We start from the raw sequence: 27366 nt of genomic DNA, 5'->3' as shown, positions 1-27366 counted from the left end.
AAGCCAGGCCTGGATGAAATAGCAAGACTCCTTCTCCAAAATATAACAAAAGCAAAATAAAAGAAATTTGCTATATAGGTTAAGTTTCTCAAAATATTTCATTAGCAAGTTGGAGGACAGCAGGAGCTGCCTGGCAAGTTGAATCAATGTGTCTTAGTATCCTAGAAATTCATAAATTAACTTGAATTCTGTTTTTCCAATTTTTTATTTTGAAGTTTGTTTTCCAGAAAAGTTGAAAAAACTGCACAATGAACACACCTAGACTCATCACTTAGATCCACCAACTATTAACAGTTTGTTACATTTGCTTTACCTCCATATAAAATACATCAGTCTCTGAGGCATTTATATGTCAGTTGAAGCCATCAGGTCTCTTGTCTAACGATTCAGCACTAACATCCTAAGAACTAGGGCATTCTTGTAAATAGCTACTGTCACACTGAAAAATCTAATGATGATACAATAATACTGTCTAATATATAGTCCATATATAACTACAAAGTTCCCCAGCTGTCCCTCAAATCTCTCTCACAGCCTTTTTGCCTTCAATGCAGTGCTGCATCAGGGGTCACTTAAAGGACCGACCCAGTTGTGTTACCTGTCTGGACCAATACCCTAGCTTGACTTTTTGAAGAGTATAGTGCAGGGAAATTGTTTTGCTGAATGCCTTCCAACCTGGATTTTTCTTATTTTTTTTTTCCAACTCTGATTAGATTCACTTAAACATTTTTGGCAGCTATACATGGGTAATATAAAAACCCATTTGTGACATTCTAATGAGCTAATTAGCAAGGCCTTAGATGCAGCGGAGATATGTACCACTCTAGAGTGTGACCTTTACTGATATAGGGCTGGGTGACATTACTGGACTGTGCATTCTTTTATTTTTAATTTTTTTTTTTTTTTGAGATGGAGTCTCACTCTTGTTGTCCAGGCTGGAGTGCAGTGGTGCAATCTCGGCTCACTGCAACCCCTGCCTCCTGGGTTCAAACGATTCTCCTGCCTCAGCCTCCTAAATAGCTCGGATTACTGGTGCCTGCCACCACGGCTGGCTAATTATTATATTTTTAGTAGAAATGGGGTTTCACCATGTTGGCCAGGCTGGTCTAGAACTCCTGACCTCAAGTGATCTGCCTGCCTTGGCCTCCCAAAGTGCTGGGATTACAGGCGTGAGCCATTGCACCCGGCCGGCCTTTTTTTAATTTTAAAAAATTTTATTTATTTATTGTACAGTTGGGGTCTTGCTATGTTACCCAGGCTGGTCCTGAACTCCTGGGCTCAAGCCATCCTCCCACCTTGGCCTCCCAAAGTGCCGGTGTTACAGGCATGAGCCACAACCTTGTGTATTCTTTTTTTTTTTTTTTTTTTTTTTTGAAATGGAGTTTGACTCTGTCACCCAGGCTGGAGTGCAGTGGCACAGTCTCGACTCACTGCAAACCCTGCCTCCTGGGTTCAAGTGATTCTCCTGCCTCAGCCTCTGGAGCAGCTGGGATTACAGGCGTGCACCACCATGCCTCGCTAATTTTTGTATTTTTAGCAGAGATAGGGTTTCACTGTGTTGGCCAGGCTGGTCTCAAACTCCTGACCTCAAGTGATCCACTTGCCTCGGCCTCCCAAAGTGCTGGGATTACAGGTGAGAGCCACTGTTCTTGGCCTTTTTAAAATTCTTAAAAATTTTATTTGTTTTAGAGTTGGGGTCTTGCTATGTTGCCCAGGCTGGTCTCGAACTCCTGGGCTCAAGCCATCCTCCAGCCTCAGCCTCCCAAAGTGTTGGGATTACAGGTGTAAGCCACAGTCCTGTGTATTCTCAATAGCTCCCAATGTGATCATCACTGATCGCAAATTTTAAATCAGGGGTTGGGGGATGGAGATGGAGGTGGGGCCACATATTTGACTTTGAAGACGTTTTCTGTGAACTTTGGAGAAGTGTGTGTGCTACTGGCATCTCGTGGGTGGAGGCCAGGGATGCTGTCAAACATCCTACAAAGCATGGAACAGAACCCACATGAAAGGATTATCCCATCCCAAAAGCCAACAGTGCTGAGGTGGAGAAACCCAGGGATCTCACCAATGAGATGAAATCTTCCAACCAGCAGACTTCTGGCACCTACCTTCTTCCCATCCCTCTTTGTTTCCGAGATGACCCCACTATAAGACATTAAACAGGCCAGGCGCGGTGGCTCACGCCTGTAATCCTAGCACTTCAGGAGGCCGAGGCCAGCGGATTGCTTGAGGCCAGGAGTTTGAGACCGGCCTGGCCAACATGGCAAAACCCCATCTTTACTAAAAATATTTTTAAAAATTAGCTGGACATAGTGGTGCACGCCTGTAATCCCAGCTACTTGGGAGGCTGAAATGTGAGGATTGCTTGAACCCAGGAAGCGGAGGTTGCAGTGGGCGGAGATCATGCCACTGCACTGCAGCGTGGAGAACAGAGTGAGACTCCGTCTAAAAAAACAAAAAAAACATTAAATACACAAATGAAAGTGAGTAATTTCTCAACACTTGGTAACTTGTAAGTACAGCGATACACTTTTTATACCTCAGTTTTGAAATTAGCCCTCTAGTTGGCCTGTGAACGTCCCATGCCTGCCAAGTGTGTCATCTGAGACATCTGAGACAAGCACTTCAATTTGTTTGAGCAGGCATCTATCAATCTTATTTGTTAGAAAAGGTGCCAATGAAACCCCAAAGAGTATTGCTAACTAATAACTGTGCTGCAGTTTAGAGTGCTCAAGGTGCTTTCCAGTAACATGTTCTGAAATTTGATCTGACAACGCTTTGGGAGGCGGTTTACTACGATGAGGCTGCGCTGTCGCACTCGAGGAACCGGGTCAGTGACCTGCTCCAGGACACGGGGCTGGCGGGGAGGGGAGAGCGCCTGGACTCAGCCTCCAAGTCCCGCACTCGACTCTGCAGGAGTAAAAACTATTCTTGATCCTACCTCCCTCCCTTCTCCTGCAAACAAGCAACAAAATGCTGAAAAGGCATCTTAACTGAAACGGAAGTCAAATGAATTCGCGTGCGATCATGGGAATTTTTGGCTCCTAACCTTGCGAGTAGAGCTGGGTGAGTTCCATTTGTGGTGGGGGAGTGGAAACAGGTTTCTGGGCTTGCAGAAGCCACATCCCGTCCCCACACAACCTAGGCCGGACCAGGTATTTGTAGGTGAGGCTCCGGGGCTCCAGCTAACCTGAGCTACCTGGGCTGGGCTTTGTGCGGGGAGGCAGCAAGCGGGGTGAGCCGGAGACGACGCCGGCCTCTACGCAGTGCGGTGGTGAAGGCGTCTCTTCCAGGGAGTCACAGGAAGCAAATCCATCCTCTTAAAGGGCTCGCGTCCCGCGGCCCTGAACCGGCGCGCTAGAGCAGTAAAGCGACGTTCTCCGAGGTTCAAGGCTCACGGCCCAGCCCTGTGATCCAGTTTCCTCAGTCTTCGCGGTGTGCACCACTTAGGACGACTTGCGGCTTACGTCCCAGGACAAAGGGGGCTTGTCCTTTCCTCAACGTCCTACTGCGCAAAAACGAAGCCCTTATCAGGCTGCCTGCCTTCCGGGAAAAGCTGCGCCCCCTCAGGATCCTGTGCTCCGCGCGCCTACCGCCGCCCATTCCAGGCGCGCACCTGGCAGTCCCCGGCTCGAGCCCCGCCCTGCCGCCAGCCAGGTGAGAGGGGCCAGGCCCCGCCCCCGCCGGCCCCGCCCCGCCCCACTGCGCCTGCGCAGTCGGCCGTCGGCGCCAGGCGCCGGGGCGGCGCGGCCGTCGCAGTTCGGCGGGCGCAGTGCGCGTGCGCCCTGACTGTTGGGGGGCGGGCGGCGTCCGCGGCGAGGGAGCGGGGGCGGGGAGGCGCCGTCTGGCTCGGGCTGGGGCCGGCGGGAGCGCGAACCAGCGACGGCGGAATCCGTGGGCCTGTGGACTGCAGCCTCGGCGGCCAGCAGGTGAGGCCCGCGCAAGGCGGGCGTGGGTCGTGAGGGGGTGCGGGCTGCGGGCGGGCCAGCGGTGCGGCGGCCTGCCCGGGGGCGCAGGTGAGCGCGGCCCGCGCGGGGCCCGGCGGAGCATTGTCCAGCGGGCGGCGCCCGCATAGCGCCCCCTGCCGGCCGGGCCGCGGCGGGGACCCGGGCGGGGCGGGCCTGGGCCTCGGGGCGGGCGCGCGCTCCTTTGTTCGCCGGCCCCCACTCCTTCGTCCCCCCATCCCCGCCGCCCCCCGCCAACATGGCCGCCACCCTCCTGTCCCCAGTTCCCCGGCCGCCGCCGGCCCCTTAGCGCGCGCTTTGTTTGGAGCCGGGCGGGGAGGCCGGCGGGCAGGGGGCGGCGGCGCTGCGCAGTCGGGCGCGGGGAGGGGGCGCTGCGCCAGAATGCAGGCGGGGAGGGGGAACGTTGCATAATCCCGGGCCGGCGACGGGGGCGGGGCGGGGGGAGGGGCGGGACCCCGGCGCGACGGGTCGGGTCACCCCGGGGACGCGGGCCTGCCCTGGGGCCACCCCTCTCAGGCCCGGGGGATGGCCGCGGACCTTGCAAGTTGCAGGCTCCGCGGTTCGCGGCGCCGGAACGCCCACCGGCCAGTCCTCGCGCCCGCGCAGCCCCTTTCCTGATGCGCCGTCTCTTCGCCGCCCTCCGTGGGGGCGCGGCGAACGGGTTGCGTGCTTTGGAGAGAGACAGGCACTTTTCCTCTCCATCGTGAGTGACCTTGGGTGTATTCGTCAAGGAATGTGTTGAAATGAATTGTGCGATGCGGGAACTGCGCAGCGCCTCGGGTTTGGCTTTCTCGAGCATCTTATTGCATTGATTGTGCGTTCTCGATTTTACAGAGGTTCGTTTTGAGTAATGGCTTGAGTAATGTCATCGTATACGCATTTCAAAGTTTGTTTATGCAATTGTTTTTACATTTATTCTCTTTTTACTTATAATTTTTGAATCAGATTTTGTGTTCTGGAGAGATTTTCCGTACGTGGTGGAAGTGTTTTCACTCTTGGTAAATAGGATTGTTTGGCTATTTTATCACGTTAATCACAAAACAATACCAGGAACATTTAAATGTCTTAAAGGATTTCACTGTACATGACTTGTGCCAGAGACGACACACGTACCAAAACGCGAATACCTGTCTTAACTTTTTTGCTATTGGAATTTTCTGGAAGGAATCCTATGCAATCCGAAAGGATTGATGGAGGGTACAGTAATTGCTTTCTGCATCGGTTTTGTTAAGCAGTGAAAATTAAACTTGGAGATTTATACCTGGATATAGTGAGTTTTTTAACACTCTTTTGAAGTGAAATTTTGGAAAGGGCAGGTGAAATGAGGCTTCTTTCAATCTCCCCACTCTCCCCCCTCAGCTTTAGTTAAAAGGCAAACACCAAAATATTGTAGTACCTGGTAATTTACAGAACGTTCGTTATCAGATTTGATAATTATATATTAAGGTTGTAAAGTATGTGTATGCCAGAATTATAGGTAGTAGATCGTAGATTCTTACGAAAAATAGAGTTTCTTTATAATCTTTTGAGTAGCGAAATGATTACTTTTACAATGGTTATGAATTGGGTCAAGGCAAAAGGGCCAGTATATGTCTTCAGTCATCTTTTTATGCCTGAAATCCAGGAAACAGTGAAAATGGATGTTCCCTGGAACAGCCATTGCGATGCCATATGTTGGTCATTGGTGTCCTTACAGTATATCTCAGATAATTGTGTGTCTCCCTTACTTGTGAACTGAGGGGTCACAATATTGATGTGCCTGATGTGTGCCCCTCTGCATTTCGTGGGTAGTGTCTCAAATTTGGCTATCATATTGATGAGAGTTATTAATTTGGCTTTAACTGCCAGAAATTTAGGTGGTTTTCACTTCCAGTGACTTACCTGATTGCACATAGTTACAACGTTACTGGTTGCACTCCTTAATTGCTAGCATCTTTTTTCTAGTATATTCAATATATATTCTTTTGGTTTATCCTTTAAAATGTTTGCGGAGAAAACATTTAAATGTTAATGCTGTATTTATATTTGTTGGATGCTTAATTCAATGTGTCTCCTTTCCCTTTCCATGAATGAAAAGAAATTGGAAGAAGAGAATCAACTATTTCGTGCAAGTATTTTGTTCAGTTTAGAAGATAATTATGGTATTGTGAAAACAATATTCTGGAGTTAGACATGGAGTCACAATGGCCTTCCAAGTCAGAACAATCTGGGTTGAAATTGACTCCTTACTGGTCCAAAGCCACATAACTGATTCATCATGCAGCCTTTTTTTAAAAAAAGTTTTTTTTTTAAAGCTACTCAAATATGTCAGTTTTATTTTCTTTATATACACATTTGTTACTGAAAATTGCAAAAATAGCACATTAAAGGTTCTCTTATTGGAGCTCACATTTTTGAAAACCAGAAAATTTAATAATTATGCTCTTGCCAAACTACCCAGTGTTTTCTTTATATTCTTGCCCCACACGTTGCTTTACTTCAATTCTTGGGTTGGGCTTCATCTCACTGACTTCAGGCTTCTAACACACATAGGACACTTAGGACCTACTGGCTCTTTGAGTAACTTCAGCATACTTTAGCTCTCCTCCCTGATGTGACCCAAATACATTCAAGCTACGTAGATCTCTTATAAATTATTGGTGTCATGGTAGAAATGAAAATATACCCCAAAAAATCACAGAACTGTTTATCAAAATTATTGGTATACAGGCTGTTCTAACATAGATTAGCTTTCTCAACCTAATACATAAAATTACCAGCAAGAAAAAAAAGTACAAGAATGACAGTTTATGGTTGAATTGGCTTGGTGTCATGATTCCCCGTTCTAGCATTCTCAGGCTATCTATGATAACAGAAACTGCAGCCACATTTGAATGGTTCCCTTCTTGATTCATTCTGAACTCTCCCTTTTGCCCAGTGTCTACTAGTTTTTCAAGCCAAGAACATCTGTTGAGTAACAGGTATCTCAATTTCACCATACTTCCTTTCTGCATAGGTAGCAGCGTTCTTACTTCTACTCCTAAGGCAAGCCATCTCTGATGTCCTGGAGGGTCGTTTCTCTTCTATCCAGTTGTTGGGATGAATCTTCTGGTAGAAGGGAAGGGAATTTGGTACTAGGGTTGAAAGTCACGCTACTAAAGTTCTTTATTGACATCTCTGAGCAGAAGAGAGGCCCTTGAGTCGTCCTGGGGATTTTCTTCACTGAGCATTTGTGAAGATGCTGGGGTCAAGGTTGGGTTAAACTTTTGTGGTGGGTCCAGCCGTGGTCTAGTCAACAGCACTAAGCTCTATCTGGATCTTTGGGACCCAGCGGAAAGTGATGCCAGCTCTCAAATTGCTACAAGGTATCCTGGAAAGAAATCTAAGGTATCCTGGAAAGAAATCTATGACCTATTTTCGAGCCTGAAAACCCAAACTCCAGCAAATATTGGTGAAAGAGCCAACCCGCAAAGCCTTTTAAAACCTTGAATTTCTTAGCTATAAACTGGGATAAAACCTATGGTGTAAGTCTGTTTTGAGAATTACATGAAATGGATTTATAGAATTCTCAGTACAGTTCCTGAAATACAGCAGCTGACGCCAGTAGATGTTGATTTCCTTCTCCTTTCTACTTTTGAACTTTGCTGTAGTTATTAGCATTTTTTTAATGTTGAGGTAAACAGTTGGCTTAGTTGTGCATCAGTAGTCAGTCCAATTTAATGTTAAATTATGTCTTTACTGGGAGCCTGTTCATAACGTTAAAATTGCCATAAACCCTTTATAGAACAAGTCGTGTTTGGCTAAATATATAAACACAGGTGTATCCTTACAGACTTTATAGTCTGATAGAGGAGATACACATGCATATAATGAGGGAATTCTGTGCTGAAGGTTATCTGGGAAGAGAAGGTGATTCTGTAGATTATCAGAATGGGAGAGGAAAGACATCTGGATGGAAGGGAAAGCAGGAACAGAGGCATGAAAAGAGTTAAAGAGGCCATCGGGGATTTCAATCCCAGCCAAAAGTTAGCCCCTTGTTATCTATCTCTCCTCCTCTCCTCTCTTCTCCTTCCTTCCTTCCTTTCCTTCCTTCCTTCCTCTTTCTTTTTCTATCTACCTACCTACCATCTTCTATCTATCCTCCTTTGTGAGTGTGTTTATGTATAGCAGGGAACGAGAACACCTACCTCATTAGGGGTGAGCTTAAATGAAGTAAAATGATTCATAGGCTCCTGGTATACAGTAAATGCCCAGTTGATGATGATGATGTAACCACTGCCTACACCACCTGTAGTTTCTTTCCTGTGGCTGATCTGTCTAGGGATGAATTTGGGGGCCACATTTTAAATTCTGCATATAACATTAAGGTTGAATTTGTAGATAGGGGGAAGCCATTGAAAGCAGGGGCAGGATTGGACCTGTGTTTTAGAACAGTATGAAAGGTGGGTTGGAGGAATCTGCCCGTGTAGGATCTTTAATCTCCAGAGTCTAGCCTGTTAGAGAAGCTGGTGAAGTCATTTAAGGCATGGGGTATTGGTCTGAACTCGGAATATTTAATGTTATGTTAAATGTGCTTTTTTTTTTTTCCTGAAGGGAGGGGAGGAGGAAGAATTTACTCAATGTAAGTATTATTTTATCCAAATGGTGAGAGAATACATGAAAAGACTAGTAAGGCATCTTTATACCATTTGAGATGTTAGATTATAGTAGCGTGTTAACAAAATAGGCAAATTTTTTTTTAAACTAGGTTATATTTCTTTGTAGTTGTTTATGCTTGGGCCTGTCTGCAAATGATTTAACAAATCATATCATATATTTGAATTACTGTTACTTAACCTGACACAGGCAATAAGGAGAGAAAAGAATGTCCTTTTTCTTGCTTTGGGGGTTTTTTTTTTTTTTTTGAGACGAAGTCTCCCTCTGTCACGAGGCTGGAGTGCAGTGGCGCAATCTCAGCTGACTGCACCCATGACCTCCCGGGAGTCAAGTGATTCTCCTGCCTCAGCCTCCCGAATAGCTGGGTCTACAGGCATGTGCCACCACACCTAGCTAATTTTTGTATTTTTAGTAGAGATGGGGGTTTCACCATGTTGGCCAGGATGGTCTCAATCTCTTGACATTGTGATCCGCCCGCCTTGGCTTCCCAGAGTGTTGGGATTACAGGCGTCAGCCATCTCTCCAGACCTGATTTTTTTTGGAGGGAGGGGTTTGAATTACTTTCTTTTTTTCTTTCTCTCTTTAGCATCATTGTAGACCCATGGATTTTTATGTATCCAATGTGTGTTTTTGGTTTTTTAAATTTTGAGACAGTCTTGCTCTGTCACCCAGGCAGGAGTGCAAGTGGTGTGACCTTGGCTTACTACAACCTCCGCCTCCCGGGTTCAAGCTATTCTCCTGGCTCAGCCTCCCAAGCAGCTGGGATTACAGGCATGCACCACCATGCCTGGCAAATTTTTTGTATTTTTAGTAGAGATGGGGTTTTACCTTGTTGGTGCAGCTGGTCTCAAACTCCCGATCTCAAGTGATCCTCCCACCTCAGCCTCCCAAAGTGCTGGGATTACAGGTGTGAGCCACCATGTCTGGCTTTATCCAGTGTGTTTTAATCAAATACTCACTGTTTTTCCTTAGCTTTTCACAACTTGGACATGTTGAGGTCCTTTCAACCTGCTTCTCTTTCCTTTGGCATGACACGTAATCTCTGAAGCGTTTCTTGCTTTCTGACACAAGATGTCTAAGGTTCACTTTGTGCTTTTCCTGCCAAAAGCTATCAACCGTGTCTTTCAGCTTGCTTTATTGAGGAGTAGAATTTAGATACAGAAACCTGGGTGTTATATGTTCTTACTGTTAGAATGCCCATGCTTTTATTGGACAGCCATGGGAAGCATACAGATTTTGATTTTTATATTGGTATTTCCAGTTCGAATTTAACATCACAGAGTTTTTACTATGAGCTTATCCTTTTTTCTCTAACGTTGAAAATTTACATTTTTAGCAACATTAATATAATTACATTATCTTACAGTATAAATGTAGTAGTTTGAAAATAACACTAATAAGCAACTGTAGGTTTATGTTTGGTTATGGTTCTTTTTGTTCTTAAAATGTATCCGCATAAGCATGTACAGTTGACATTCTAATTCGGAAGGCCATTTGAAAAGATTTTCTCTGATTATGTTATATGTTTGATAATTAATTTGGTTTGCCTGAAATTCTTCCTTTAAGAATTGCTTTAGTTTTTTATTTAATGTATTTTTTTTTTTTTGAGACGGAGTCTTGCTCCTTCGCCCAGGCTGGAGTGCAGTGGTGCGATCTCGGCTCACTGCAAGCTCCGCCTCCTGGGTTCACACCATTCTCCTGCCTCAGCCTCCTGAGTAGCTGGGACTACAGGCGCCCACTACCACGCCTGGCTAATATTTTATATTTTTAGTAGAGACGGGGTTTCACTGTGTTAGCCAGGATGGTCTCAATCTCCTGACCTCGTGATCCGTCCACCTCGGCCTCCCAAAGTGCTGGGATTACAGGCGTGAGCCACCACGCCTGGCCTATTTAATGTATTTTTTAACATGTAGAACATTTATGTGAACATTTATGTAGTTAAAAAATCTGAACATTTATGTAGTTAAAAAAGTTATGTTCACAGCTTCACTTTAATTCTGTTCCTCCACGAATTTCTCTCCTGCCCCAGTTGTTTCTGCTTTATTTTTCTGATACTTCATTTTTGCAAATGTAAGCATATGTGTATATTTTTCTTTCCCTTTCTTACAAAATAGGCAGTGTTCTGTGCACACTGCTCTGCCGTTCTATGCACACTGCTCTGCTTCCTTTTACTTAATTTATTCTGGAGATCGCTTCATAGAAGTGCGTGCTTGCAACTCATCTCCTAATGATGAACATTTGGGTTGTCTATATTCTCTTGGCTGTTATAAATATTGCGGCAATGAATAACCTTGTGGGTATATTGTTTTTTATTTGTGCAGATACAGTTTTAAGATAGATTGTAGGATGAAAGGTAAACACATTTGTAGTTTTGTTAGTGTCAAAACCTTACATTTTCTTTTTAAAACTTTTTAATTTTTTGTAGAGATGAGGTCTCACAGTGTTGCCCAGGATGATCTTGAACTCCTGACCCCAAGCAGTTCTTTTACCTGGGCCTCCCAAAAATCTTGGGATTACAGGCATCAGGCATCAATATAGCCTAAAAAAATTACATTTTCAGGCTGGGTGTGGTGGCTCACGCCTGTAATCCCAGCACTTTGGGAGGCCGAGGTGGGCCGATCATGAGGTCAGGAGTTCAAGAACAGCCTGACCAACCTGGTGAAACCCCATCTCTACTAAACATACAAAAATTAGCCTGGCGTGGTGGCGCATGCCTGTAATCCCAGCTACTCGGGAGGCTGAGGCAAGAGAATCACTTGAACCTGGGAGGCAGAGACTGCAGTGAGCTGAGATTGCGCCACTGCACTCCAGCCTGGGCGACAGAGGGAGACTCCGTCTCAAAAACAATAGCAACAACAACAAAAAAACCCGTCTCTACTAAGAATACAAAAATTGGCCAGGCATGGTGGCATGCATCTGCAATCCCAGCTACTCCTCATGAGGGTCACTTGAACTTGGGAGGTGGAGGTTGCAGTGAGCTGAGATCGCGCCATTGCACTCCAGCCTGGGTGACAGGGAGACTCCATCTCAAAAAAAAAAAAAAAAAAAATTACATTTTTAAAAGGCAGATCTGACCGTGTCAGCTTTTTACTTAAAACACTAAATGGTGGCCAGGCGGGCGCGGTGGCTCACACCTGTGCTGTACTCCCAGCACTTTGGGAGGCCGAGGTGGGCGGATTACCTGAAGCTAGGAGTTTGAGGCCAGCCTGGCCAACATGGTGAAACCCCGTCTCTACTAAAAATACAAAAATTAGCCGGGTGTGGTGGCGCATGCCTGTAATCCCGGCTACTCAGGAGGCTGAGGCAGAATTGCTTGAACCTGGGAGGCGGAGGCTGCAGTGAGCCGAGATCACACCCCTGCACTCCAGACTGGGCAACGGAGTGAGACTCCGTCTCAGAAAACAAAACAAAACAAAACAAAAAAACTCTAAATGGCTTTCCAGTGCCTTAAGGACAAAAGTTTATAACGTAGCCTCAAGGGCATATATATAGTTGGTGTACATACAGCTTTACATCCCTTAACGATGGGATACATTCAGAGAACCTCGTTGTGTGCCTCATAGAGTGTACTTACACAAACTTATATGGAACAACCTACTAGGCACCTAGGCTATGTAATATGGCTTAATGCTCCTAGGCTACAAACCTGTACAGTGTGTGACTGAACTGAATACTGTAGACTATTGGAACACAGTGCTGTGTAGGTATTTATATATCTAAACATATCTAAGGACAGAGAAAGTACAGTAGAAACGTGGTATAAAAGATAAATAGCATGCCTGTGTAGGGCACTTAACCATGAATGGAGCTGGCAGGACTGGAAGTTGCTCTGGGTTGAGTCTGTGAGTGAGTGATGAGTGAATGTGAAGGCCTAGAACATTACTGTACACTACCGTAGACTGTATGTAAACACTACAGTTAGGCTACACTAAATTTATAAAAAGTTTCTTCAGTAATTAACCTTAGCTTATGGTAATTTTTTAACTTAATAAGCTTTTTAACTTTTTTTTTAACTTTGTCTTTTTAAATAACACTTAGCTTAAAACAGCCTCATAATATGGATCCAGTGTGGTATATGTGGTCTGTTGTGTTGACAGAAACGTCATTAGGTGGTGCATGACTAATTACTTTTGGGCCTCAGCCTCATCTTGTACTGTTTTTCCCCTTGCTTTCTTTGCTCCAGTTGTGTGGGGCCTCCTTCATTCTCCTGTGCTCACCATCTTCTCCACCAGGAATCTTGTCACTTGTTCTTTTCCTCTGCCTGGAATGCCTTTCTTTGTTAACAGTTATTCCTGGTCTTTAGAGTTTGGCTCAAGCATCACTTTAAATGAAATTTTCTGTGTGCGTGCTTGCACATTTTCATAAGATAAAGAGATTGGACTGTATTGATATTCATCACTGACTCCAACAAGCATCAGTTGTCTGAAGTTTTTTTTTTTTTTTCCAGACAGTCTTGCTCTGTCTCCCAGGCTGGAGTGCAGTGGTGCGGTCTCAGCTCACTGCAGCCTCCACTTCCCAGGTTCTAGCAATTCTCCCTCCTCAGTCTCCCAAGTAGCTGAGACTACAGGTGCGTGCCACCATGCCTGGCTAATTTTTTTGTATTTTTCGTAGAGACAGGGTTTCACCATGTTGGCCAGACTGGTCTGCATCTCCTGACCTCAAGTGATCTGCCCTCTTCTGCCTCCCAAAGTGCTGAGATTACAGGTGTGAGCCACTGTGCCCGGCCTGAAGTTGTTTTTTTGAGACAAGGTGTCACTCCAGTTGCCTAGGCTGTAGTGCAGTGGCACAGTTTTGACTCATTGCAGCCTCGACCTTCCCGGGCTCAGGTGATCTTCCCATCTCAGCCTCCCGCGTAGCTGAGACTACAGGCATGTGCCACCATGCCTGGCTAGTTTATTTTTGTATTTTTAGTAGAGACAGGATTTTGCCTTGTTGCCCAGGCTGGTCTCGAGCTCGTGGACTCAAGCAGTCTACCTGCCTCAGCCTCCCAAAGTGCTGCCTCAGCCTCCCAACTGTGCCACTGCACTACAGGCATGAGCCACCGTGTCCGGCTGTCTGAAGTTCTTGAATTTTTTTCTTGACCTTTCTGCAGTCAAGTCCTCTTGGTGCTTATCAGAATTACAGTGTTATATTAGTTTATGTGATTTAATTAATTTTAGTTTTCCCACAAAGGCTGAGTTTCATGAAAGCAGAACCATTCCTGTTTTTGCCTGTAATTACTTTTCTGGTATCTAGCTCAGTGTCTGAATTGTGAGGGCTCAAGCTACCCTGTGCAGTAGCTAGAATTAAATAATAAGGAAATTGAGGCTGTCCAGTTGGTTAAATGTCTTGTCTGCACAGGTATTTGTCATACAGTGATTATTAAGTAACAATTTGTTGACTTTTATTTATTCATTTTGAGACGGAGTTTCGCTCTTGTTGCCCAGGCTGGAGTGCAGTGGCGCGATGTTGGCTCACTGCAACCTCCTCCTCCTGGGATCAAGCAATTCTCCTGCCTCAGCCTCCTGAGTAACTGGGATTACAGGCATGCACTACCACGCCCAGCTAATTTTGTATTTTCAGTAGAAACGGGGTTTCTCCGTGTTGGTCAGGCTGGTCTCGAACTCCCCACCTCAGGTGATCCGCCTGCCTTGGCCTCCCTGGGATTACAGGCGTGAGCCACCATGCCCGGCCTTGTTGACTTTTAATTGTAATATTTTTTTCAGGATCACATAAGGTTTAGAAAAATGAAACCCCTAGAATGGATAAAGAAAAACGTATATGGGATATGTGTGTGTATGTATTAAGGCATTTGTTACAGTGATTTGAGTTCACACAGTGTAGGAGGAGCTGGCTAAGCAGTTTCTTTTTTTTTTTTTGAGACAGAGTCTCCCTCTATTGCCCAGGCTGGAGTGCAGTGGCACAATCTTGGCTCACTGCAACCTCCACCTCCTGGGTTCAAGCAGTTCTCCTGCCTCAGCCTCCCGAGTAGCTGGGATTACAGGCGTGCACCACCATGCCCGGCTAGTTTTTTTGTATTTTTAGTAGAGATGGGGTTTCACCATGTTGGCCAGGCTGGTCTTGAACTCCTGACCTCGTGATCCACCCGCCTCGGCCTCCCAAAGTGCTGGGATTACAGGTGTGAGCCACCGTGCCCAGCCGTTAAGCAGTTTCTGTCAGGCTGTTGTCTTTGTGATTGATGCTGGAGTTTGAAGTCCACAGGGCAGTCATTTGAGAAAGGAAGATGGATGTAAAGTGGGGAAGAAGACGACACAGGAAGCCACAGGCAAGGTACATGGAAACCATGCTAGTTCTAGTTGCCTTTGTTCCTGCTTGTGTGGGTGGCCTGTAAGAGTTGGATCCTTGGCAAATGTAGCCCAGGAGGCAGAGAGGCTTAAGGAGAACCCAGAGGAAGGTGGAGTGGATGCAGCTGCAATTCTAGGCCAACCACTGCCTCACATGAATGGGGTGAGTCAGAAGATGAGCAGCAACAGTGTGTGCAAGCTGCAGGATGGTTGCTTTATCTTCTGCACCCTTCAATTGCTGCACAAGAATCTCTTGTGAGCCACGCAAGTTGGAAACATAAAGGAAAGGAAATTCTGGGGAATGTAGTTCAGCTCAGCCAAGTTCAAACCATACAAAGCAGAATGATCAGCTCAGGCTTTTAAATTTTTAGCTCAGGTTACACGTAAGGGACCTGAAGGTTTCTGTGACTGCTCTAAAAATGCAAATGTAATTTCTAATTTGTGGGTGAGATCATTGATTGGTAGGAATGGAATCCTGAAAATTGGATTGGAGGCATATTGTCAGATTCTGTTTAAGCTGGAGACCTTAAATCCTTAAATGCTGCTCTGCTGCCTTTCCCGGAGAAGCAGCCTTTCCAACTCTTCCCAGAGGAACTTAATCTCCGTTTGCCTGAAAAACCTGTAATTGGCCTCCCTTTGGGTAGTTGCCCAGCACGGTACTGTCTTCCTCAGAATCTGCCCCGTAATCCTTCTTTCTTGTAGATCTGTGGCTGGACTGTAGTTGCAGCAGGCCCCAGAGAGTGAGGTGACCCATGAGAAAGGTATGCTACACTCTAAAAGATTGTATACTTTTGCCACTATATAGTCAGGAGCCTGGAGGAGTATTTGATTTGTGGCAATGGATCTTAGGGGTGTAGTATAACAGTGGAAGGAACATAAAGTTGGATCAGGCAGAATTTATTGATATGGGCTCACTAAGCAGAGATTCTGGGTTCAGTGTTATAGTTCAAGGGGACAGAAAGGACTCTTTAACAGTTGGGTTGATTGACTGAGGCCCATCCCACAAGGCCTGATGCCTCAATTAGATTTTTTCCGGCCTAACAAGGAACTCCACTGACCACTCACTCACCTTGTATGAGAGTCTATATTTGGCTTGGCATGATGGCTAATACCTGTAATCCCAGCATTTTGGGAGGGCAAGGCAGGAAGATCACCTGATAAGGGGTTTGAGACCAGCCTGGCCAACATGGCGATACCTCATCTCTACTAAAAATACAAAAATGAAGCGGATATCATGGCCCGTGCCTTAATCCCAGCTACTCGGCAGGCTGAGGCAGGAGAATCGCTTGAGCCCAGGAGGCAGAGGTTGCAGTGAGCCAAGATCATGCCACTGCACTCTAGCTGGGGTGACAGAGCGAGACTCCGCTTCAAAAAAAAAAAAAAAAATTAGCCAGGTGTGGTGGCTTGTGCTTGTAGTTTCAGTTACTCAGGAGGCTGAGGTGGGAGGATCAGTTGAGCGGGGGAATTCGAGGCCACGGTGAGCCACGGTCGTGCGACTGCACTCCAGCCTGGGCAACAGAGCGAGACTCTAATAAAATATTAGTTCATAAGGAAAGGTTCACCTAAATGCATAGCCCTTAAATAACTTGCATCATTGGTGGAACTGTACTTTGCTAGGACCTTTTTGGAGGATGGCCGCACTAAAACAGAATTTAAAATGCATGTGCTCTGTTGATCCAGCAGTTTCACTGCTAGGATTTTATTGTATAGATGAATTTGGACAGTATACAAATATGTTATGTGTAAGGTTTTTCATTATATCAGTGTTTGTGATCCAGAAAAATTAGAAACAACTGTCCAATAATGGAGTTAAGGTAGAGTAAATGACCATTATACCCATACACTGGAATATTATGCCACTGTTAACAATAAGAGGTTCATAGGAAAAAAAATTCATACAGCCATTCCTCCATATCAGGGAATTGGTTCCAGGACCCACACTCCGCCTGCCTCCCCCCCACCTGCACCCCACCCATGGATACCAAAATCCATGGATGCTCAAGTTTTTTATATGAAATGGTGGAGTATTTGCGTATAATCCATGCATATCTTTCTGTATACTTTACTCTCTAAATTACTCATAGTATGTAATACAGTGTAAATGCTATACAAATGGTTATACTGTATTGTTTAGGGAATAACAAAGAAAAAACTTTATGTGTTTGGTACAGATGAAACCATCATTTTTTTCCCAAATGTTGAAAATCTGAGGTTAGTTGAATCCACAGATGTGGAGCTCAAGGGATAAGAGGCCAAGGGCCTACTGTATTACACAAAAAATGTAACATTTAATAAGAGAAGCAAGTTGTGGAACTGTATGTTCTTGCTTATGTTGAGATGTTATGTATCTGTTTTAAGCCTTTGCCTAAAAATACTTTGCTAAATTCCTAACAATCTTTTCCTTTTATTAATACATAATATTTTACATCTTTATGGGATGCATATGAATACTTGTTACATGCATAGAATGTATAATGATCAAGTCAGGGTGCCTGGAGCATCCATCACCTGGAGTATTTTATCTTTTTGTTCTTGAGATGGAGTCTCGCTCTGTTGCTCAGGCTGGAGTGCGGTGGTGCAATCTTGGCTTGCTGAAACCTCTTGCCTCCTGGGTTCAAGCAATTCTCCCGCCTCAGCCTCCTGAGTAAGCTGGGATTACAGGTGTGCGCCACCATGCTGGGCTAATTTTTGTAATTTTAGTAGAGACAGGGTTTCACCATGTTGGCCATTCTGGTCTGGGTCCCCTGACCTCAGGTGATCGGCCTGCCTCGGCCTCCCAAAGTGCTGGGATTGCAGGTGTGAACTACTGCGCCTGGCTGAGTATTTATCATTTCTGTGTGCTGGTAACATTTCAAGACTTCTCTTTTAGCTACTTTGAAATATACGGTATATATTTGCTAACTATGGTGACCCTACTCTGCTATAGAACATTAGAACTTTCTAACTGTATGTTTGTACCCATTAACCAACTTCTCTTTCTCACCCTTCCCAGCCTCTGATACCTGTCATTGTATTTTCTATTTCCATGAGGTCAACTTTTTTTTTTTTTTTTTTTTTTATAGCTCCCATGTATTTGTTAGAACATGTGTTATTTGTCTTTCTATGCCTGGCATGGCTTATTTCACTTAACATAATGACCTCCAGCTTCATCCATGTTGCTGCAAACATGATTTTATTCTTCTTTCTGGCTGAATAGCATTCCATTGTGTATATATGCCACGTTTTCTTTATCTCTCTGCTCATTGATGGATACTTAGGTTGATTCTATATCTTTGCTTTTGTAAATAGTGCTGTGGTAAACAGGTGAGTGTATGTATCCCTTTGATAATACTGATTTCTTTTCCTTTGGATAAATAGCCAGTAGTGGGATTGCTGAAGTATGTAGTAGTTCTATTTTTAGTGTTTTGAGAAATCTCCATACTGTTTTTCATAATGGCTTTATTAATTTCCATTCCCAGTGTATAAGAGTTCCCTTTTCTCCGCATCCTTGCGATCTTCTGTTGTTTGTGTTTTTATTAATAGTTATCCTAACTGTGGTAAGGTGCTATCTCATTGTAGTTTTGATTTGCATTTACCTGATGATTACTGATGTGAGCATTTTTTCATTTGGCCATTTGTATGTTTTTTGATGTCCTTTGCCCACTTTTTAGTGGGATTATTATTATTATTTTTTTAATTGTTGGTTATTTGAGCTCGTTGCATATTCTGGATTTTAGTCCTTTGTCATGAACGGTTTGCACACATCATTTCCCATTCAACAGGTTGCCTCTTCACTCTGTCATTTGTTTCCTTTGCTGTGCAGAAGCTTTTCAGCTTGTTCTGTTGGTTATTGAAAGAGATGTATTAATACTTTGATTTTGCATTTGTCAGTTTTTCCTTAGTTCCGATACTTTTTGCTTTATACATTATCTTATGAGGGTGTGTTCTTAGATGCATTGGTATTTAGAGTTATATATTAACCAGGTCTTTTAAAATCACTGTAGTCCCAGCAGTTTGGGAGGCTTGAGGCGGGAGGATCACTTGAGTCTAGAATTTGAGACCAGCCTGGGCAACATAGCAAGACCCCATCTCTACAGAAAATTAAAAAAAATTAGCTGTGCGTGGTGGTACACACCTGTAGTCCCAGCTACTTGGGAGGGTGATGTGGATGGATCACCTGAGCCTGAGAGGTGAAGGCTGCACTCAGGAGCCCTGATCGTACCGCTGCACTTAGCCTGGGTGACAGAGTAAGATCCTGTCTTCAAAGTGGGGGGGAAAAAAAGAAAACCACTATTAAGCGTTCTTTTTAAGGGGCGAGTATTATTAGAGGTAAAGTTTATTTAGCTTGATATTAATGTTGCTGCAGTGTTTTCCTTTGGTTAGTATGTGTAGGGTATATCCTTTTTTACCCTTTAATTTCAGTCTTACTTATTTTTCAAGCATGTGTTGCTTAATGATGAGAATATGTTCTGAAAAATGCGTTGTTAGGTGAGCATTATAGAGCATACTTGCACAAAACTTAGATGGTGTAGCCTTTGACATGCTTAGGCTAAATGGTATAAGCCTATTTGCTCCTAGGCTGCAAACCTGTATAGTATGCGACTGAACTGAATACTGTAGACAGTTGGAACACAATAGTAAGTAATTATGTATGTAAACACAGAGAAAGTACAGTGAAAACCTGGTATAAAAGATACAGAAATGGTCCACCTGTATTAGGGCACTTACCATGAATGGAGCTTGCAGGATTGGAAGTTGCTCTGGGTGTGGGTGGTGAGTGAATGTGAAGGCCTAGGACATTATTGTGCACTATTGTAGGCTGTGTATAAACACTGTACAGTTAGGCTACACTAAATTTATAGAAAAATTTTTCTTCAATAATAAATTAACCTTAGCTTACTCTCCCCTACCCCCCAATTCTTCAATCCAGTCTTCGCTGCTACAGTCAGACAGCGAAGACACTTTTTTCTTGCATCTATATTAGAGACCGTGTAGCTTTTTTACTTTATGAACTTCATAATTTTTAAATTTCTTGACTCTTATAGTACTTAGCTTAAAACACAAACACATTGTACAGATGTATAGAAATGCTTTCTTTCTCTGTGTTATTTTGTAAGCCTTTTCTATTTTAAAAATTTATTACTTTTGTTTTTACTTTTTAAACTTTTTGTTAAAAACTAAGAGACTTGGCCAGGCACGGTGGTTCATGCCTGTAATCCCAGCACTTTGAGAGGCTGAGGCAGGCAGATCACCTGAGGTCAGGAGTTCAAGACCATCCTGGCCAACATGGTGAAACCCTGTCTCTACTAAAAATACAAAAAGTAGCCGGGCGTAGTGGCAGGTGCCTGTAATCCCAGCTACTTGGGAGGCTGAGGCAGGAGAATCGCTTGAACCCAGGAGGCAGAGGTTGCAATGAGTCAAGATCATGCGATTGCACTCCAGCCTGGGGGACAAGAGTGAGATTTCGTCTCAAAAAAAAAAAAAAAAAAACCGAGATACTCAGGATCATCTGTATCACTATCTTCCACCTCGGCACCTTGTCCAGGTGAAAGGTCTTCAGGTGCAATAACACATATGGAGTTGTCATCTATGATAACAGTGCTTTCTTCTGGAGTACCTCCTGAAGGACCTGCCTGAGGCTGTTTTACAGTTAACTTTTCTTTTTAATAAGTATGAGTACAGTCTAAAATAATGATTAAACATGTAGTTAATAAATAAACCAGTAACATAGTTGTTTATTATCAAGTACAGTGTATTGTATGTAATCGTGTGTACTATACTTTTTTTTGTTTGTTTTTTGAGACAGGGTCTCGCTGTCTCTCCCAGGCTGGAGTGCAGAGGCAGGATCTCGGCTCACTGCAACCTCCACCTCCCGAGTTCAAGCGATTCTCCTTCCTCAGCCTTCTGAGTAGCTGGGATTACAGGCGTGAGCCACTGTGCCCAGCCTGTACTATACTTTTATATGACTTTGGACACAGTAGTTTTGTTTGCAGTGCAGTGGGTTTGTTTACACCAGCATCACCACAAACACGGCTATGAAATCATTAGACAATAGGAATTTTTTGGCTCCATTATAATTTTTTTTGTTTGTTTTTGAGACAGGGTCTCGCTCTGGCCAAGGCCAGAGTGCAGTGGTGTGATCTTGGCTTACTGCAACCTCTGCCTGCTGGGTTCAAGTGATTCTCACACAATCTCCCTAGTAATTGTGACTACAGGCGCATGCCACCACGCCTGGCTGTGTGTGTGTGTAGAGATAGGGTTTTGCCACATTGCCTAGTCTGGTCTCCAACCCTTGGACTCAAGTGATCTGCCCACCTTTCACTGCAACTTCTGCTTCCTGGGTTCAAGTGATCATCACACAATCTCCCTAGTAATTGTGACTACAGGAGCGTGCCACCATGCCTGGCTTGTGTGTGTGTGTGTGTGTGTGTGTGTATGTGTAGGGATAGGGTTTTGCCGCTTGCCTAGTCTGGTCTCCAACCCTTGGACTCAAGTGATCTGCCCACCTTGGCCTCCCAGAGTGCTGGAGTTACAGGTGTGAGCCACTGTGCCTGGCTCTATTATAATATTATGGGACTACCATTGTATATGTGATCCATTATTGACTGAAACGTCTCTGTGTGGGGCATGACTGTGCTTAAGTTTTGAAAGATTTTCTTGCCAACAGTATATACTAGAATTTTTTTTTTTTTTTTTTTTTTTGAGTTGGAGTTTCGCTGTGTCACCCAGGCTGGGTTGCAGTGGTGCAATCTCGGTTCACTGCAAGCTCCGCCTCCCGGGTTCACACCATTCTCCTGCCTCAGTCTCCCCAGTAGCTGGGACTACAGGCGCCCGCCACCATGCTCGGCTAATTTTTTTGTATTTTTAGTAGAGACAGGGTTTCACCGTGTTAGCCAGCATGGTCTCCATCTCCTGACCTTGTGATCCACCCGCCTTGGCCTCCCAAAGTGCTGGGATTACAGGCGTGAGCCACTGTGCCCAGCCAGTATATACTAGAATTTTAAAAAATCTTGTGTGTTTCTTATGATTAGAGCATCTGTCTATTGGCATTTGACAAAGTAACTGATATTTAGGTTCAATCTGTTAATCAGTACTTTCTCCTGTCAAACCTGTTTTTTTACCTTTTCCTGTCGTTTCTTGCCTTCTTTTAGATGCTTATTTTTTATGTTTGTTCTGCTCTTCTAACTTGGAAGTTACTTAAACGTGAATCTTTTACTATCAAAATCTAATATTATTTGATACTTTCCTCCTCTCCTGGATACTCTGTTTAGCTCATTTTTATTCACATTATCATTATTGTGTTGTTTTAATTTTGTCTGTATTTTATCTTAAGACGGGATTAATTTGTATTTTCAATAGCCATTTAGATTTACCCACAAAATTTATCTTTTTCATTTCCTAACTAGATCCTCCATCTTGTAACATTTTATTCTGCCCGAAGAACACCCTTTATGCTTCCCACCTTTTGTGTAACGTAGTGAATTTCCTACGTTAGTCTAGACATGCCTCAAATTGATCTTCCTGTTTTTTTTTTTAAAAAAAAAGATGGAGTCTCACTCTGTTGCTTAGGCTTGAGTGCAGTGGCGTGATCTCGGCTCACTGCAACCTCTGTCTCCCAGTTCAAACCGTTCTCCTGCCTCAGCCTCCCGAATAGCTGGGACTGCAGGTGTGCACCACCACACTTGGCTAATTTTTTTGTTATTTTTAGTAGAGACAGGGTTTTGTTATATTGCCCAGGCTGGTCCTGAACTGCTGATCCCTAGTGATGCATCTGCTCGGCGTCCCAAAGTCCTGGGATTACAGGTGTGAGCCACCGGCTTCATCTTCCTTTTTGAAGGATACTACTGATGTGTACAGAATTCTAAGTTGTCAGTTTTCTTCTAAGGTGTTAAAATAAGCTATTGAATTGTGGTCAGGTGCAGTGGCTCACATCTGTAATCCCAGCACTTTGGGAGGCCAAGGCAAGAGGATTACTTGAGCTCAAGAGTTCGAGACCAGCCTGGGCAACATAGTGAGACCTCATCTCTAATTTTTTTTTTTTAATTAAAAAAAAAGAAGCTATTGAATTGTATCTTCAGTTTTCATTTTTTTTTATAAGAGGTAAACTGTCAGTTTTAAAAATCACTCCTGTGACTGGAATCTCTCTCTTTTTTTTTTTTTTTGAGACAGTCTTGCTCTGTCACCCAGGCTGGAGTGCAGTTGTACGATCTCGACTCACTGCAGCCTCCACCTCCCAGGCTCAAATGATCCTCCTACCTCAGCCTCTTGAGCAGCTGGGACCACAGGCCCGAGCCACCCCGTGCTTGGCTATTTTTTGTAGTTTTTGTACAGACAGGTAGGGTTTCGCCATGTTGCCCAGGCTGGTCTTGAACTCCTGGGCTCAAGGGATCTGCCTGCCTCAGTCTCTCAAAGTGCTGGGATTACAGGTGCAAGCCACCGTGCCCAGCCTCAAATCTCTTGGTACTCCAGGCTTTATGTTTTTTTTTCTGCCTTTGGTTTTCAACAGTTTTACTATGATGTGTTTGGTTATATATTTCTTTATTCATCCTGCTTGGAATTCTTAGGTTTTATTGAACCCATGATGGGATGTCTTTCATTAGTTTTGAAAAGTTGACAGGCATTATCTTTTCAACTATTTCTGCTATTCCTCCTTTATCCCTTCCCCCCACCTTCTGAGAGCCCATTTAAACACTTTAGACCTTCTCAGTCCCTTACCCTTGTCATGCGTCATCCTGGATATTTTTGTTTTGTTTTGGTTTGTTTTTCTTTTCTTTTTTTTTTTTTTTTTGAGATGGAGTGTCACTCTGTCACCCAGGCTGGAGTGCAGTGGTGCGATCTTGGCTAACTGCAACCTCCGCCTCCTGGGTTTAAGCAATTCTCTGCCACAACCTCCCGAGTAGCTGGGACTACAGGGCCTACCGCCAGTCCTCGTTAGTTTTTGTATTTTTAGGAGAGACAGGGTTTCACCATGTTGGGCAGGCTGGTCTTGAACTCCTGACCTTGTGATCCACCTGCCTTGGCCTCCCAAAGGGCTGGGATTACAGGTGTTAGCCACCATGCCTGGCCCTTTTTTTTTTGAGACAGAGTTTCACTCTTTTTGCCTAGGATGGAGTGCAATGGCACGATCTCGGCTCACTGCAACCTCCGCCTCCCGGGTTCAAGCGATTCTCCTGCCTCGGCCTCCCAAGTAGCTGGGATTACAGGCGCCTGCCACCATGCCTGGCTAATTTTTAGTAGAGACGGGGTTTCACCATGTTGGCCAGGGTGGTCTCGATCTCTTGACCTCATGATCAACCTGCCTCGGCCTCCCAAAGTGTTGGGATTACAGGTGTGAGCCACCGTGCCCGGCCTGCTTTTTTTTTTCTTGTTTTTTTTCCTGCTGGTTTTTATTTATTTTGTCTCCTTGTTGGCTCTGCGTGTGTGTGTATACACACATGTGCACATCTAGTAGATCACATTATAAATATCGTTTGAATAATTTGGGGTCTAGGATGATATATCCAGAGAGGATTTATGCTTGTTTCTACCTCAGGCATGTTAGGGAATAGGCAGTCTGGGATCACCTTGGTTCAGTTTTAGGGATAAAGATGAGTTGAAATTGAGCTACATGACGGCCAGGTGCGGTGGCTCATTCCTGTAATCCCAGCACTTTGGGAGGCCGAGGCGGGCGGATCACGAGGTCAGGAGATCAAGAGTGTCCTGGCTAACATGGTGAAACCCCGTCTCTACTAAAAATACAAAAAAAAATTAGCTGGGCGTGGTGGCGGGCGCCTGTAGTCCCAGCTACTCGGGAGGCTGAGGCAGGAGAATGGTGTGAACCCAGGAAGTGAAGCTTGCAGTGAGCCGAGATTGCGCCACTGCACTCCAGCCTGGGCAACAGAGTGAGACTCTGTCTCAAAAAAAAAAAAAAAGAAATTGAGCTACACGTCTTAGAGCCTGGCTGCTTCCCTTTTCCCTTGCTTCCTAAGTTCAGCAATTCAGGATTCCAACTCGAAGGGAGGTGAGTTTACCAGTCCCTCTGTAATCCCCTTTGGTATTTTCTGAATTTTAGTTCTTTTCTCCTAATCTTACCAAGCTGTCAAGTTCTCAGCTGGTCCTTAACTTGGCAATTGCTCTCAGGGACCAAAGTGGTTATAAATGTAGGGTTTTCCTCTCTAGATCCTGTCTCTCTGATACCTTACTATTTTTCAAGTTATTTGATGCTTTCATGCATGTATTTAGTGTGTGTGTGCAACTTTTTTTTTTTTTTAAGATATTTATTCAGCATCATGATCAGACTATTACCTTTAGTAATGAACAGCATGGGTGCAAAAAAAAAAAATACATTAAAACCTTTTGTTGGAATGCTTTAAAGTTTCCATAGAACAGAAACTAAAATAACTTGTTATACAATTAGTCACAGATACAGTCCTCGAGTTTTTTGCCCATACACATGAGTATTTGTCTAAAACATGTCTTCTTTGTAGCATCTAGGCCCTGCCACCACTGTGCTTGGCTGAATTCACAAATCTATTTTAACCTGTAGCTTCCCTGTCACTTCTCTGGCTCTCCTCTTCTGCTAAGCTTTGTCACCTAATTAAAATCTTCTGCCACTGCCATAGCTACTGCTGCTACTGGAACCACCATAGTAGCCACCGTGGTTTCATGGTTTGGCATAGTATTGGCCTCCACAACCATAGGGGCCAGAGCTTCTGCCTCCAAAGTTTCCTCCCTTCATGGGTCCAAAATGAAGACTGATTGTTGTAATTGCCAAAATCATTGTAGCTTCCACCACCTCCAAAATTGCTTCCACCATTACTAAATCCATTATAGCCATCCCCACTGCCACCAAAGCCACCATGACCACTGAAGTTTCCTCCACTACCAGAGTTGTCATTCCCACCGAAACCACCTCCACGACTACCACGTTTCCAGAATCACTTAGCTTCTTTGGCTGGATGAAGCACTAGCCATCTCTTGCTTTGACAGGGCTTTCCTAACTTCACAGTTGTCGCCATTCACAGTATGATATTTCTGAATGACAGTCTTATCCGTGGAGTCGTGGTCGTCAGAGGTTACAAAGGCAAAGCCCCTTTTCTTGCCACTGCCTCGGTCAGTCATGATTTCAATCACTTCAGTTTTTCAGAACTGTTCAAAATAATCTCTTGGGTTATGTTCTTCAGTGTCTTCTTTAATGCCACCAACAAATATCTTTTTCACAGTTAAGTGGGCACCTGGTCTTTGAGAATCTTCTCTTGAGACAGCTCTCTTTGGTTCCACAACTCTTCCGTTCACCTTGTGTGGCCTTGCATTCATGGCTGCATCCTCCACCTCCACAGTGGCATATGTGACAAACCCAAAGCCCCTGGAGCACTTGGTGTTTGGATCTCTCATTATCACACAGTCCGTGAGCGTCCCGCATTGCTCAAAATGGCTCCTCAGGCTCTCATCGGTTGTTTCAAAGCTCAACCCTCCAATGAAGAGCTTCCTCAGCTGTTCGGGCTCTTTAGGAGACTTGTGACTTAGACATGATGGCATGGAGAAGAGAGACTTTAATGATGCTTCGGCGTCATCCATGGGCAGAAAGCTTTTTTTTTTGGTGACAGAATCTCACTTTGTCACCCAGGCTAGAGTGCAGTGACATGATCTTGGCTTACTGCAGCCTTGGCCTCCTGGGCTCAAGCTGTCCTTCTGTGTCAGCCTCCCTAGTAGCCGGGACTACAGGTATGCATCGGCTTGCCTGACTAATTTTTTAAATTTTTAGTAGAGATGAGATCACCCTATGTTGCTGAGGCTGGTCTTGAACGCCTGGGCTCAAGCAATCCTCCCTCCCTTGCGTTCCAAAGTGCTGGGATTACAGGCGTGAACCACTGTGCCTGGCCTATTTTCAACTTTTTCTCATGGTAGTTTTCAGTTATATACAGAAGTCAAGAAAATAGTTCAGAACAACCCCGTTTGAGGCCGGGGCGGTGGCTCACGCCTGTAATCAGCACTATGGGAGGCCGAGACGGGCGGATCACGAGGTCAGGAGATCGAGACCATCCTGGCTAGTACGATGAAACCTTGTCTCTACTAAAAATACAAAAAAAATTGCCAGGCCTGGTGGTGGGCGCCGGTAGTCCCAGCTACTCAGGAGGCTGAGTCAGGAGAATGGCGTGAACCCAGGAGGCGGAGCTTGCAGTGAGCTGAGATCATGCCACTGCACTCCAGCCTGGGCGACTGAGCGAGACTCCGTCTCAAAAAAAAAAAAAACAAACGAAAAATAACCCGTTTGTTTCCTTAACACAATTCCAGTAGTCGTTGCTAGAGCTTCCTTGCTTCTCGTATGACAAGATATTCCAAGCTCCTCTAATATCCTTCTCCTCATCTGGAATTGGTTATTTCTCTAAGAAACTCTGGTTTCTGATAGTTCTTACTAGGGATATCCTTGTAAATTTTACTTTAATTTTGTAGCTGTTGGGAGGATTGTTTAAATTACCAGTCCATTGTTACCAAGAGTTGGCCATTTATATTGATCCTTG

The 27366-nt window shown here is 44.5% G+C and overlaps 1 protein-coding gene and 1 pseudogene across 14 annotated transcripts in view; one reads left to right on the top strand and one right to left on the bottom strand.

Moving 5' to 3' along the window:
* The first annotated feature begins 2805 nt into the window (after nt 1-2805).
* Nucleotides 2806-27366, top strand: part of SPIN1 (spindlin 1) — an 88860-nt gene continuing 64299 nt past the window's right edge. For 2 of the 14 annotated variants that reach the window (XM_054519454.2, XM_054519456.2), the window contains exon 1: nt 3794-3932. The gene's annotated coding sequence lies outside the window, so the exon portion shown is untranslated. 14 annotated transcript variants of the gene reach the window in all.
* LOC103891484 (heterogeneous nuclear ribonucleoprotein A1-like) lies at nt 25223-26422 on the bottom strand (annotated as a pseudogene).

The sequence above is a fragment of the Pongo abelii genome, chromosome 13 (assembly GCF_028885655.2).
Source record: "Pongo abelii isolate AG06213 chromosome 13, NHGRI_mPonAbe1-v2.0_pri, whole genome shotgun sequence".
Lineage (NCBI taxonomy): Eukaryota > Metazoa > Chordata > Mammalia > Primates > Hominidae > Pongo > Pongo abelii.
The sequence above is the reverse complement of the archived record's forward strand: the minus strand, read 5'-3'. Positions and strand labels throughout refer to the sequence as shown.